Raw genomic sequence first — 15,776 nt, 5'->3', positions numbered from 1 at the left:
CAATGGCCAAGGCAGTATTTTAAATGATAACAATAATCAAGGTCCGATCTCAGGCAGTATTTGAGACCTCAAAAATCTGCCAAATGAGGCCACATGAAACTAAAGGAACTAGAAACAACATCTTTCCCATTCCATCAGGCCTAAATTAGAACAGCTCTGAAGAGGACCCTGGGAGATCGGGCCAGCTCTCAGGCCTGTGGGTTTGATTTTCTTCCTCAAGCAGTCACTGCACTTTTCTTGTGATCATTGGGTATTTATTAGGTGTGTGTGATGCCTCAATGCAGCCTGGAATTCGGAACTGATTGTAATCCTTAGCCACAAACAGGCACCTCTTTAGAGATAGGAACTTTGGAATCTCTGCCTTCGGGTCCCATGTTGTAGAATTAGTCTATGAATCAGCCAAGCTGGGTTCCCAACCCAGAGTCTATCTCCCCTCAAGGTGAAATAGTCTAGCGGGAAGAGCTCATAATCTAGGGCCTGGCTACGCTACTTCCAGTCTATGTGACTAGGGCAAGAATCCATCTCTCTAAGCTTCAGTTTTGACATCTGTAAAGTGAGCCTATAATGCCTGGTCTATTCATTGTGCTGCTAGGAGGATTTAATCCATTCATTCATTTATTCATTCATTCATTCAGCAGAAATGTAGTAAACACTGATGAGAGATACCCTAGTGAACAACACAAGAAAAGGGAGAGTACCTTGCATTCATGGTGCTTACAATATATCAAGTGAGATAACCAATTAACATATAAACAGGTAAATAAGCAAGGTATTTACAGCTTATGATAAATACTACAAGGGAGATAAAAGGGTGCTGTGACGCAGAGAAACTGGGAAACATTCCCTTAGGGTGGTCAAGGAAAGCATCTCTGAGGATGTAGCATTCAATCCAAAATCAAAAGCTGGTTCTGCAAAAGCCACAAGGAACAGCAAGTGCAAGGCCATGAGGTGGGAAAGGGTCTGAAAGGAGGCCAGAACACACAAAGAATATTGAGGGAGAGTGTATTAAGTGGTATGAAATAAGATGGGAGCTGGAAATGCAGAGCTCTGTAGCCATGTAAGTAGGTTGCATTTTCTTCTAAGAGCAGTTTGAAGTCCAGGGAGAATTTTCAGAAGGAGATGGAGGTGGATCAGAGGGCGGCAAGGGTGGGAGCACAGTGAGAAGGCTGAGTGGTCCAGGTGTGAGAAGGTGGTGGCCTGCACGGGCCTAGAGAAGATTCAGGATCAATTTTAGATGTGGGGTGTCAAGACTTGCTATTGGGTTGGGTGTGGGGTGGGGGAAAGAAAGAAAACAAGAATGATTTCTAGATGGGGAAATCAATAGGATCACTCATTGCACAATCATCAATGAAGCACGCAGATCTGCGTGACCCTATGCTTGGTGTTGTGGACAAAGACAGGGACGAAGAACATAGCTTAGACAGGGAGGGAGACCGGAAAATAGGCAAATGCATGCATTTAAATAAGTTTAGTAGATGTTGGAGAACATCTAACTCTGCTAAGGGAAAAGGATCAAAGAGGTCTTCCGGGCTTCCCTGGTGGCGCAGTGGTTGAGAGTCCGCCTGCCGATGCAGGGGACACGGGTTCGTGCACCGGTCCGGGAAGATCCCGCATGCCGCGGAGCGGCTGGGCCCGTGAGCCACGGCCACTGGGCCTGCGCGTCCGGAGCCTGTGCTCTGCAACAGGAGAGGCCACAACAGTGAGAGGCACGCGTACCCCCCCCAAAAAAAAGAGAGGTCTTCCTAGGGGAGAGGAATTTGAGATGAGTCTTGAGGGAAGAACAGAAATGAGGAGGAGAAGGGCTCTGGGGTCATGGAACAGAGCTCTGAAATAGCAACAACAAAAACAACAATAATAGTAATGGTAGGTGATCTTTGTAAAGCCCTAACAATGTGCTAGGAACTGTTGTAAGTGCAAGTTAAGGGAATTCCCTGGTGGTCCAGTTGTTAGGACTGTGCACTCTCACTGCCAAGGGCCCGGGTTCAATCCCTGGTCAGGGAACTAAGATCCCACAAGCCAAGTGACATAGCCAAAAACAAACAAACAAACAAAAACCCTTATAAAAAATTGGTGTAAGTTAACTTATTTAATCGTCACATAAGAACTCTGTGTGGTAGATACTATTATAATCATGTCCACATCATGAATGAGGAGACTGAGGCACACTTAACCCCCTGTTCTATCACTTGCCCAAGGCCACACCATCTAAACCAGGCTTCAGTCTCATGCAGTTTGGCTCCAGAGGTCAGGGTTCCACCACCACAAAAACTGCCTCTCCCTGGGAGAGCACTGCATGTTAAGGGGTTGACAAGTGCAGAAAGTATAGGGCGTAGGAAGGTAGAAGTGGATGGAAGGGGAGATAAATGACCTGAAAGTATTTTGCAAACTAGTAAGTACTGTCCCCCAGCGGATGATCACCACTGTGATTAAACAGTGTGAGAGACAAATGTTTCTCAGCAGTGTCTCTGGATTATTGGCCTTGGGGGACTGTGGCTGCTTGGGGGGCTGCCCAAAGAGAGGGGATCTTAGGAAAGGATGGGCTGAAGTGAATCCTACCCTGAGTTGGGAAGCAGTAGGTGTGGGTTCCAGCCCCAGTTCTGCCCCTGACTTATTACATGGTTTCAAGTGAGTCACTTTTCAGCCTGGTCTTCAGTTTCCCCATCTGGAAGACAGAAGGAAGGAGGAGTGGGGATTCCAAGGGCCTGTCCAGTCTTCACGTTTTGAACAATTGCTGTTGCAATTGGTGCCCTGCTTCTTGACTAGACAAAAAAGGAATGTCTGCTTGGAGCCCTTTACCAAAGCAAAAATGACAGCTCAGATGGGAGTGGCACCTTCCAGAAAGCAGGACCCACGCTAGATGAGAAACCTATGACATGTTTCCTGAGTCCACAGATCTCTGAGTTAAACCCCTCTCATCCCTCCTGTCCCTGCCAGGATGCTGGTTTCCAACACCCCGCCCAGCCCAAATCCAGCCCATTCCTATCCTTTTTAATCTTCCAGGGGTGGGTCTGAGAAGCACAGACAGCATTTTAGACAGTATATTTCTGAGAATGCAGCCAGAAGATGCTTTTACATCCTAGGGGGTCTTGTTCTGAGTCTTTTCTGCAAACCAAACCCTCGGGGCTTTTTTGCCTGTGCTGCTCCAGGCTCCATCTGTGTGACTGGTTTGGGTCCACTGCCCTGGAGTAAAAAGTGTTCATCTGGATGCAGCATGGGATCTTTCTCTTCATGTCTTGGGATCTCCATAGTGAGAACAGATTCACAGGCCTGCAAGAGAACCTTTTCCATCAAAGCAATGCAATCCAATGCTGTCTTGCTGACATAGAATTTTGTAAACTGTAAAGCACATTCATACATTATTAATTCACATATTATTCCTTTTGTACCTCATAAAATTCCTGAACTAGTTTGGACAGGGGTAGGGTTGCAAGATAAAATACAAGATGCCAGTCAAATTTGAATTTCAGATAAACCATGAAGAATTTTTTTACCATACCACAAATATTGTACGAGACATACCTATACTAAAATATTATTCATTGTTTATCTGAAATTCAAATTGTTGCAAAGTCTAACAACACTGGAAAGGGAACATTAACTCATTTTGCAGGACGGGGGCTCAGTGGGGTGAAAGTATTTATCCAAACTCCCTGAGAGCATGGACTATGTCTGATTCATTTGTAAAATTTTAGTATTCATTTATTTTGCAGTATTCATTTATTTTATATTCTCATAAAACCAGTGTATCAGTTCCTTTAGTGGTGATCTGAAAGATTTATGTACCATGAAAAGTTTTGGGCTTCCCTGATGGCGCAGCGGTTGAGAATCTGCCTGCCAATGCAGGGGACACGGGTTCGAGCCCTGGTCTGGGAGGATCCCACATGCCGCGGAGCAACTAGGCCCGTGCGCCACAACTACTGAGCCTGCGCGTCTGGAGCCTGTGCTCCACAACAAGAGAGGCCGCGACAGTGAGAGGCCCGTGCACTGAGATGAAGAGTGGCCCCCGCTCTCGCAACTAGAGAAAGCCCTCGCACAGAAACGAAGACCGAACACAGCCAAAAATAAATAAATAAATAAAAATTTTTAAAGTCTTTTCCTCTGAGAATCTAACCCCTGTGTTTGCATAGGCATGTGTATTACACAGAGCATTAAAAAGGTAATGGTTCATTTTTAATCCCCAATTCCCAGCCTGGAGTTAGCTCAGAGAAGATACTTGGGAAATGTTTACTCAACGACTGGGTTTTCTGAGCCTCTTACTCTCCCTGTAAGAACCCAACAGGGTGAAAGAAAGAGCCGGCTCAGGACAGAGAATGGTCCCAGGAACCCAGTACTAGGCTTTCCTGTTCTTCCAAAGTGGTTGTGCCTAAGATTAATTCAGATGAATTTCGGGAAAGCAGAATGAAACTATAAAACATCATGAAATCAACACAGGGCATGACGAAAAGTCTCCTTTTCACAACATCCCCTTTCCACTCCAGGTGCAGGAACACAGGGAGGTTGCCACACCCAGGGAGGTCTTGGGATAAAGGCCACCCAAGGAGTCCCTACACTGTCAGTGACAGTGGCACAAAGTCCCTCTCCTGGTGTGGAGAAAAGGGAACCTCCTACACTGTTGGTAGAAATGTAAGTTGGTGCAGCCACTATGGAAAACAGTATGGAGGTTCCTCAGAAAACTAAAAATAGAGCTACCATATGATCTAGCTATCCCACTCCTGGGCATATACCTGGACAAAACTATAATTCAAAAACATACATGCACCCCTATGTCCCTAGCAGCACTATTCACAATAGCCAAGACATGGAGACAACCTAAATGTCCATGGACAGATGAATGGATAAAGACGATGTGGTGCATATATACGATGGAATGCCACTCAGCCAAAAAAAAAACAAAATAATGTCATTTGCAGCAACATGGATGCAACTAGAGATTATCATACTAAGTGAAGTGAGTCAGAAAGGGAAAGACAAATACCATATGATATCACTTATAAGAGGAATCTAAAAAAAGGACATAAATGAACCTATCTAAAAAACAGAAACAAACTCACAGGCATAGAGAACAGACTTGTGGTTGCCAAGGGTAGTGGGGGAGAAGGAGAGGGATGGACTGGGGTTAGCAGATGCAAACTATTACATTTAGAATGGATAAACAACAAGGTCCTACTGTATAGCCCAGGGAACTATATCTAATCTCCTGGGATAAACCATAACAGAAAATAATATTAAAAAGAATGTGTATATATATATATATATATATATATGTATGTATAACTGAATCGCTTTGCTGTATAGCAGAAATTAGTACAACATTGTAAATCAATTATACATCAATTAAAAATAGTTTTTTTTTTAATTCCCTCTCCTGCCCCTTGGATGAGTAGCCCTGTCAGGGGCATTGGTGGGACAGCCTCCAGGGTGACTCTGGACCAGATTCAGCTCATCTCTCTCCTGATAGACATGCCGGGCTCTGCCCACTGAGAAGCTTGCATGCCAATATCATCTGCCCAGCCAATGCTGTGGCTAAACAAAGACACTCAGAGAAGACTTGAGCTTTTGATGATGGATGTCGGGGGTCTTGGTTCCTAGCCAGGCTGTCCACTAAGAAAGATGTCCTGCTGAAGAATTGGAGCCTGGCACAAGCCCTGGCCACAGGTCTGAGGTTTGCTGGGTGGCCTCCTGGAATGTTAGGATCCCAAGAGAGGCCCTTAGAAAGCATCTAGGTCTAATACAAATATTCTCATTTTTCCAGAAATACACACCAAGGCTCAGAGAGGGAAAGAACTTAGTCAAACTCACACAGTAACTTGGCAACAGAACCAAGTCTGGAACTCATATTTTTTCGAGGTGCTGCACTCCTGATTCAGTCGATCAGCTTTTCAGTGCAAAGCAAAGAGCAGGCGGGACAGATGTGGTTACTCACCAGTGCACTGGCGCTGTGGGTCACCGAACTTTAACCCTGGCACAAAATTAGCATCTTAATCCAGTCTGTCACTCCCTGAAGGCCCTGTAGGCCACAGGCGGAGGATTAGAAATAAACTCCTCTCTGCCAAGGCCCTGAAATTGGAGATGAAATGGCTCACAAAGATCATCCGATCTAGTTCCCTCAGCAATGCTAAGTCCCCAGCATCCGTGTTGAGGCCAGTTCCAAGTACCTGTGAGCTCAGCGAGCTTGCAGGTTGGCAGGCAGGCCCCATGGACACAGAGGGTTGTGAATGGGCCGTGGAGGGATGGACCAGGTGTAAAGCTAGCCGAGGTAAGCAGCAGCGTGTTCTTTCGGCCTCCCGCAGCTCTGTTCAAAAAAGTTCAATTTACATCCACCTCAAGTCTGTCTCTATGAGCTTCTGCCCAGTGGGTCCAGTCTGCTGCTTCTTCAGGCTTGGGTAGAGGAGGTGGCCCAAGTCACCCCGTAAGTGAAACTACCAAGTTAGGCAGGAACCCTGATCTGCATGCCGTCCAGCCAGGGCTCTCTCCCGTGGTTTATCCCACTCAGGAGAAGAATGAGAAAACCGAATGAAGAAGGGCGGGGGCAGCTCTGCCTGGGATTTTTGGACGGATTCCCCTGTATTTGCCAGCTCTCAGCAGAGAACAGAATAGCCTTTGACCCTGCCCTTGTGGAGCTGATGTTCTGGTTATGGAGTCAGACAGTATGTGGCGAAATAAATGAAAAAAATACTTTGAGGAAATGACAGTGCTAAGAAGAAAACATAGGCTGATAATGGGATAGTAAAAGGACCCAAGGGGCAGCATGACCTCTTGGGAAAGGTGCCCACTGAACTGAAGGTTGAATGAGGACAAGATGGTGAGCATGGGATGATCTAAGAAGAGGGAACGCGGCAGGCAAAGTCTCCGGGGCAGGAACAAGCTTAGTGTATTTGAGGAAGAGAAGAGCCAGGATAGAACATCGTGAATGATGGGAAGCGGGGGAGGAGATAAAATCTGAGAGGCGGTCGTGGTCTGAGCCACAGCGTATTGCACTGGGCTTGGCTAAAGATTAAATCACGGTGCCAAGTCTACTGCCAGAGTAGCAGAGCCTCCACAGAGCAGGAATCACAGCATCTTTGTGAGGATAACTGTGAAGGCCAGGTGCTCACATGCAATGTGGCTGGGATGGGGTCACTGGAAAACTCCACTGGGACCTGCGGTTCTAGTCTAAAATCCAACAGGAAACATCCATCCCAGGGTTCTGTTGAAGCCCAACAACACTGAGGGGCCTTGTCTGCAACTCCCCTGGGGGCACTGCACTCCTGGGGGAGTCCCACAGGTCAGAGGCAGTAGAGAAGGAAGCCTAGGTTTTAAGAGATTTTGTGAAAGGCTGGACTCTGAGCTTCACCTGCTTCCTGGGGCCCTTTCTCTTGCTTTCAGGGGCTTCACTGGGACTCTTCACCTCCTTCCCCCATCAGGCTTGTTCTCAGAGCCAGAGATGATACAGTCGTTCACCGTGGGGTATAAATGGCACTGTGCCCTCTCCTGTGTTTTATCAAGAGTCAAAGTCCTGATCCAGAGGAATGCATCTGAAATTGTGTAATTTCAGTCGTCAGCACTCCAAGGTTGGGGTGGGAGGGAGTGCTTGCAGAGTCAACAGGTTGATGGCAAGGCCCTGCCAGGAGCTTGGGCTCCTGACTCCAGGGTGGGTGCTGTGCTCCTTCCACCATGTTGCCTTGTTCCGGTAAAACATTGATTCCCACCCAAAACAGGCATTTGACTCTCTCTTGGGAATTCACGGGAAATTGTAGAGAGTGCCCAGCTCTGTGCTAACTGCCAAGGTACAATTCCAGCAGAGGTAGTTGAGGAGGTGGAGTAGCCCTGGATAGACTGAGGGTCTAAGGACCGGGATATCAGTTGAGGATGTTCTCACAGAAAAGAAAAATCCAGCCCCTTCCAGAAAATTCTGCCTGGCTCAGCAAATTGTCCTGTCACCTCATTGGCACTGCTTCTGCATTTTTTTCCCATTTCAGACTTGAAAGAACATGTGGGCAATCTCCACGCATTGGTTTTATCTTCCTTCAGGATGATCTAACCTTCAGGAAAGGCCAAGAAGCCCTATTCTTATCCTTTGCCTCCTTAATCTGCTTCCAGGAATTTATTCCAAGGGCGTACTTACAAAGATTGATTTAAAATCTTGCTTTGGACTTCCCTGGTGGCGCAGTGGTTAAGAATCCGCCTGCCAATGCAGGGGACACAGGTTCGAGCCCTGGTCTGAGAAGATCCCACATGCTGCGGAGCAAGTAAGCCTGTGCGCCACAACTACTGAGCCTGTGCTCTAAGAGAGCCCATGAGCCACAACTACTGAATCCCGTGCACCTAGAGCCTGTGCTCCACAACAAGAGAAGCCACCACAGTGAGAAGCCTGCGCACCACAACGAAGAGTAGCCCCCGCTCGCCGCAACTAGAGAAAGCCCGCACGCAGCAAAGACCAAACACAGCCAAAAATAAATAAATAATTTAAAAAATCTTGTTTTAATAAAGGTTGATAGTGTATATATAATAGCAGAAAGTTAGAACTACCCAGGCACCAAATGACAGGCAGATGAACAAACTCTGGCCCATTCACTTGAAGGAATACTATGAGAAGCTTAAAAATGATAAAGATAAATCTAGTCGAGACATGGAAAAATATATGTGAAGGAATGTCCAACGAAAATATTAGAAACCCAAACTGTACAAGTCTATCTTCCTTTTGTTTCTTTTTTTTAAACCTCCTCACTGTGCCCTTGAAAGGCCCTTGAAAGGCTACCTGTCTACTGTTCTAGTTTCCTCTTGTTAATGGCTGAATTCAGGGAGACATTGCCCAGTGTGAACTGGGCCCCACGACTAGGGTTTTCTTCAAGGATGAAGAAAAACAGCCAGTACCAATTCCAATTTACTTTTTACCATCTCTAAGACTTGTCCTTTAATAAACAGTTAGCTCTCAGAATCTACAAGTTTCCCATCCTCGGATACAGAGAGCTGACTGGAGGTCTATAGATGAAAACCTGAAGAGCTCAAGAAAGATTTAAATAAAACTGAAATAAAGCCCATCTTCTTTTTCATGAGTATTTGTGTGCTTAGATAAGGTAAATAAAATAATCCTTGTGAAAGTGCTTTCTAACTTGCGGAGCACAGGCTCCGGACGCACAGGCTCAGCGGCCATGGCTCACGGGCCCAGCCACTCCGCGGCATGTGGGATCTTCCCGGACCGGGGCACGAACCCGTGTCCCCTGCATGGGCAGGCGGACTCTCAACCACTGTGCCACCAGGGAAGCCCAATGCTTTCCTTTTAAATGTTATTCAATATAAAATTATTATTCCCTTTCTTCAAAGAGTAAAACATCACTTTAATAACTGCTAATTGCTCAATTCTGCATTAGGTGGTTGGGATAGAAAAATGATCGTTTGCTACCCAAGATTCAGAAGAGTGGGGATGGAGTCTTGACCAGGCCTCCCCTTCCCAGGTTACTCTGCGAGTTGGGTTACAGAGAAGAAATAGCGCACGCTCACACCCAAAGGATGGGAGGTCGCTTTCTCCGTCACACTTGTGCTGGACCTGGGGAAACTGCCCATCTGGCCCAAGCGGCCTGTCCTCCTAGAAAACTGCCTTGCTCCCTCAAGGAATAACCTTAACTGTATCAGTTAGGATTCTTAGCTGCAAACAACAAAAATCTACCCAGGATAGTTTAATGATAACAACTATTATTATTGTTATTTTCATCATTAGTGTCACAGCTGTTATATGCGGACACTTGCTAGGCCTGGTGGTAAGGGTTTTCAGTGCATTATTTCTTTTTATCTATAACTTTGAAAAAAAGGCAATTCCTCTCCGGTAAAAATGAAGTAATCGAGCTTTGGAAAAGTTGAGAAACTTGCCCCAAGGCCAGAGATTTAGTAAGTGGTGGAGATGGTTTTCAAAGCTAGAACAGACTACAGAGCTGGAGGTCTGCATTGCCAGGTCCTGCTCTCTCAACAACAAAGCTCCTTCTGGGCTTCAGCAAGAATCCACCAAAGTGGTGATGGGGCCTCCATCCTCTGGGGGCCTCTCCTGGCCTTCATACTTCAGGGCAATTTCCAGAGGGCTGGCTAGAGGTGGCTGTTGACATTCCCACCAGCAGAACCATGGAACCAGCTTTCCCAGCAGCCACATGAACTGGCAAGAAGCAGAAATGCTCTCATGGCCTCAGGAAACATCTGCAAGTCGTCAAGGAGGCAAGACCTGCTCCTTTATCCCCTTTCCAGAGGAGATAGCGGGCCTGTCCCATCTGTAGAGATTGGACAAACTTACTGCTTTTACTTTCCAGGCCGGGTTTCTGCAAATGGAACAATTCACTCCTACTACACTTTTAGGACTGGGCACTTGGAAGCAGACCCTGTACTGGGCAGTGGGGTCGCAGTTCTGAAATCAGAGTCACCAAATGCCTTCTAGGGCTCACAGGCAATGACGGAGACAGTGACAAGTAGCATTTGCAATTCAAGGTGATTGTTGCAGGAGAGGGGATGTGGGGAAAGGGGAAAAGTATGAACTTTGGAGTCAGAAAGACCCGTTTCCTCACATCCTGGTAGTGTGACTTCAGGCAAATTTCCTAACCTCACTTAGGTTGTTTCTTCCTCTGAAAGAAATGTAAATAATTATATTTTTATTGCATAATTCCCATAAGAATGAAAAGGACAAAGTACATCAATACTTAAAACTGCCTAGCACATAGTGGGGTCTCACTGAATGATAATTACTAGTATTAATATTACTAGCATTATTGTAAAGGCTCTAGGAGGGGCAACTATAAATGGTGTTTTTAAGGAGACAACAACAGAAGAGACTTATAAGCTGGGTTTTGACAAGTAAGTAGGAGTCTGTTGAGTGGCTGGTGGGCAGGAAGAGTTTTCTAGTTAGAACAACAGCAAGAGCAGCTTCGTGAAGGAGCATGGAATGTTCAGGCAGCTAAGAGGACCAGTCAGGAACTAGTGGAATATTCCCATCAAGAGATAAGGGCCTTGCCTCAGGCAAGATGACGCTCTGAAATCCCCTTTCTACTGTTCTCAAATAAAGGGCCCTCACTGACTTAGTGTAAATTCACAGACCAGCATTCTTACAATCTGTGCTACCTTGAGGGAAGCAGCCTCCACACCCCTGGCCGGCGGGTCTACAGAGAATAAATGAAGCGCAGAGCTTCCTCCAGGCATCCAAGCCTCCGGCTCACCTTCCCCGGAGTTATACAGGCTTGGGTTCTTTCCCGGTGGAGCCGCTCTCCTTGCTGTATAACCCTGGCAAGCCCCTCGTCTCTCTACCCTCTCAGTTGTGTTATCTGAAACGATGGGAATAATGACACAGTACGTAGAAGTCCTTACACACCATCTCAGCTCCCAGCACACAGCAAGTACCCTGCTTCCAAGAGCAAGGGGCTGCTCTGGCAGCTGAACCTATGGCAGAATTGGGGCAGGACCGACATAGTCCTGGGGAAGCCTCACAATATCAACCGCTACAGATAGAAAAAAAGACTTCCACCAAAATGGTATACTTTAGATATTGCTCTGCAACTTTGCTTTTTTCAATGAATAAGAGATCATATCAATAGACATCTTCCTCATTCTTTTTTTAGCTGAGATAGAATTCACAACCCATAAAGTTCACTTATTTTTTATTTTATTTATTTATTTACTTACTTACTTATTTATGGCTGTGTTGGGTCTTCGTTGCTGCGCATGGGCTTTCTCTAGTTGCAGCGAGCAGGGGCTACTCTTTGTTGTGGTGCACTGGCTTCTCATTGTGGTGGCTTCTCCTGTTGCGGAGCACGGGTTCTAGGCATGTGGGCTTCAGTAGTTGTGGCACGCGGGCTCAGTAGTTGTGGCGCATGGGCTTAGTTGCTCCGCGGCATGTGGGATCTTCCCAGACCAGGGATCGAACCTGTGCCCCTTGCGTCGGCAGGAGGATCGGCCACTGCGCCACCAGGGAAGTCCCAAGTTCACTAGTTTAAAGTGTAAATTCAGGGGGTTTTAGTATATTCACAAGGATATGGAACCATTACTACTATATAATTCCAGAACAATTTCATCATCCCCCAAAGAAACCCCGTACCCATTAGCAATCATTCCCCATTCTTCCCTCCTACCGACCTCCAGTGACTACTTAGCTTGTTTTCTGTCTCTATGGATTTGCCTGTTCTGGAGATTTCATATAAATGGAATCATCTGAGGCCTTCTGCGTCTGACTTTCTTCACTTAGCGTAATGTTTTCACGGTTCATCCATGCTGTAGCATGTATCAGAACTTCGTTCCTTTCTATGGTTGAATGAGATCCCACAGTATGGGTATTTACCACATTTTGTCTATCTATTCATTATTTGATGGACATTTGGATTGTTTTTACTTTTGGGCTATTCTGAGTAATCCCCATTCTTTTTTTTTTTTTTTTTTTTTTTGCAGTACGCGGGCCTCTCACTGTTGTGGCCTCTCCCGTTGTGGAGCACAGGGCCTCTCACTGTTGTGGCCTCTCCCGTTGTGGAGCACAGGCTCCGGACGCGCAGGCTCAGCGGCCATGGCTCACGGGCCCAGCTGCTCCGCGGCATGTGGGATCTTCCCGGACCGGGGCACGAACCCGTGTCCCCTGCATCGGCAGGCGGACTCTCAACCACTGCGCCACCAGGGAAGCCCCCCATTCTTTTTAATGCATAGTGTTCTATTGATTGGATGTAACATAATTTATTTAAGCACTTCCTACTTAAGAACAGTTCTGGTCTTTCCCATCTGGGGCCGGTGCAAAATGCTAATGCAAAAAATGTTGCCACAACATCCTTCTGGTCTTCCATAACAGGTAGTCAAAACTTACCCCATTTCCTAAGGAAATTATTCAACTGAAGCAAAAAGTTAAGTTGACAAAGATATTAATCGAAGCAATTTTTGCAGTAACACAAATGGAACTACTTAAAGAGTCCACAATAAGGAGCTCTTTCGATAAATTCTATTATTTGATGAAATAATGTACAGTCAGTAAAAATGAGAATTATGAAGGCAATGGAGCAACAAGTGAATTGCTAATGATGATCTTAAATTTAAAAGAAAATACAACAGAATGCAAAATGGTATCCCTTGCCCACGCTGGTTCTCACAATAGCAAGACATGGGGCTGGGAAGCACACCCATGCCCTCTGTCCTCAAGTGTCCCGTCTCTGCCACATCACCATGACACACAGAAGCTGGGCTTCCTCTCTAAGGAGCAGACTGGGGATCACTGCCACCTTGCACTGCTGAGGGTGACTTGAGAGGATCACTCAGCAGTGGAGGGGCAGCAGTCACAGTGCCTTCCCTAAATTTAAGGTGCCAACTCCTTATGTTGGCAGAGGGTGGGTCATAGCTGGCTGTGTAACTGTGATGAACATCACGGATCAAGGTCATCTTGGGGCTGTGGAACCAGTCATTCGTGGAGGTAATGGGTGACCTGCTGTGATGGGTACCCTCTGAACTTCCCATGTGCTATGCTGGAGTCTCTTGCCAGCATTCAGCATCTGGGACAAAGGCTGCCTTCTTAGAGTCCTGCTTGATACTGTACTGTCCAGAGTAGTGACTGCAAATACATTCAACTGTAGCAGTTGTGAATGTATTCATGTGAATCTCTTTTTTTTTAATGTATGCTTTCTATTGTCATAATCATGTATAGTACAATCATTGCCATTAAAGTTACACAATGCAGCTACAGAACAGACTTGTGGTTGCCAAAGGGGAGGAGAGGTGGGGGAGGGATGGATTGGGAGTTTGGGATTAGCAGATGCAAACTATTATATATAGAATGGATAAACAACAAGGTCCTACTGTATAGCACAGGGAACTATATTCAATATCCTGTGATAAACCATAATGGAAAAGAATGTACCTATATGTATAACCGAATCACTGGGCAGAAATTAACACAACATTGTAAATCAACTATATTTGAATAAAATAAATTTAAAAAAAGAATATACAATGTAGCAAAACCAGTGATGAACACGCAGTCTTTAAAATATTAATGGGAAAAATTTAGCCCCAATGGAGGATGTTGGCTGTACGCTCGTAGTTGTGATTTTTGTGATTTTTTTGTGATGGGTTCTATCAATACACTTAGATTATATTGATTATCTATTATGTCTTAGGTTATAAGTTATAATAAATAGCAACAGATTACAGGTGTTATTTCTAAGCATTCTAAACTTAAAATATACTAAATATATAATTTTTGTGAAATCAAAGTTTATATGAAGGAATAGAAAAGACCAATATTTTATGGTATTCTGTAAAGTGCATAGTGACTTCCAATCAGCTCCATGCTCTGCTACTAGCCTCTACTCAGCTCCATGAACTGTGAAATGACCTCCAAAATCTCCCAAATCTTTGGCAGAGGTTTAAGGCTGTGTTTGTTAGGGTCACAGCTAAGCTGCTATAACAAAGAAATACTAAAATAGAGTGGCCCAAACGCGATGACATTAATTTCTCCTAAAAACAGGTCAGCCAGTCTGGGCTGGTGAGGTGACTTTGCTATGGACAGGTAGGAGGTTCCCTGTTGCTCTGCCATCCCCTAGGGGGTCATTATTTGCTTAATCAAAGATGGGTTGCTACTCCTGGGAAAGAGGAAGGAGCCAGCATCTAAAATAAGGAGCTTAAGTTAGAGGTGACTCAGAAAATGTATCCATTACTTCCTTTTATATCCTACTAGTCCGAACTTAATCATGGCCACATCCAGCTGCAAGGCTCAGAAATGGACTCTCTACTCTGCCCAAGAAGAGGGAGAGGAAGGATTTGGGAGAACAACTACGGATCGGCAGAAGAGATTTTTTTTTTTTAATTAAAAAAATGTGTAACAATAGAATTATATCACTTCACACAACTGCTGACATTTCTCTATGGTTCCTTCCACACTTGATATGTACATATCTTTTTACAAAGTTGTAAAAATACAGTCTATGCAATTTACGTTCTGCTAGAGTAAAACGACATGATTAAAATAAATGATATACTATTTTTCATCTGTGATATTGGCAAAGATTTTTTTAAAACACAGTAGCCAACGATGGGGAAACGATAGAGAAATAGCCACTCTCAAATATTACTAATGAGGATGTAAATTTGTGCAACTTTTCCGGAGGGCAATTTGATGATACATCACAAAGGCTTTACAAACCTAAGGGGGAAAATTCAGAGATGTGTATACAGATTTGTATAAAAGGCTAGCCACCAAAGCCTTATTTATAGTGCTAAAAAACTGAACCAATATAAATAATCAACAGCAGGAAATTGTTTAAATGAATTATGACCCATACATCCGTACGATAGACTACCACACAGCCATTAGAATCATGATTTTGGTAAGTCAGAAAGACAAAGACAAATACCATATGATAACATTTAAATGTGGAATCTAAAATATGGCACAAATAAACCTATCTACAAGATAGAAACAGACCTACAGACGTAGAGAACAGACTTGTGGGTACCAAGAGGGAGGGGGAGTGAGGGAGGGATGGACTGGGAGTTTGGGGTTAGTAGATGCAAACTATTACATATAGAACGGATAAACAAGGTCATACTGTATAGCACAGGGAACTATATTCAATATCCTGGGATAAACCATAAAGGTAAAGAATATATATATGTGTATTACTGAGTCACTTTGCTATACAGCAGAAATTAACACAACACTGTAAATCAACTACGCTTCCATAAAAAAAAAATTAAAAAAAGAAACTTTGAGATACCTAAAAAAAAAAGAATCATTCTTTTGTAGAACATTAATGATATGAAAATTATGATAATATATTAACTGAGAGAAACACATT

This window comes from Phocoena sinus, chromosome 6 (genome assembly GCF_008692025.1).
Source record: "Phocoena sinus isolate mPhoSin1 chromosome 6, mPhoSin1.pri, whole genome shotgun sequence".
NCBI lineage: Eukaryota > Metazoa > Chordata > Mammalia > Artiodactyla > Phocoenidae > Phocoena > Phocoena sinus.
Note: the sequence above shows the minus strand (reverse complement) of the source record.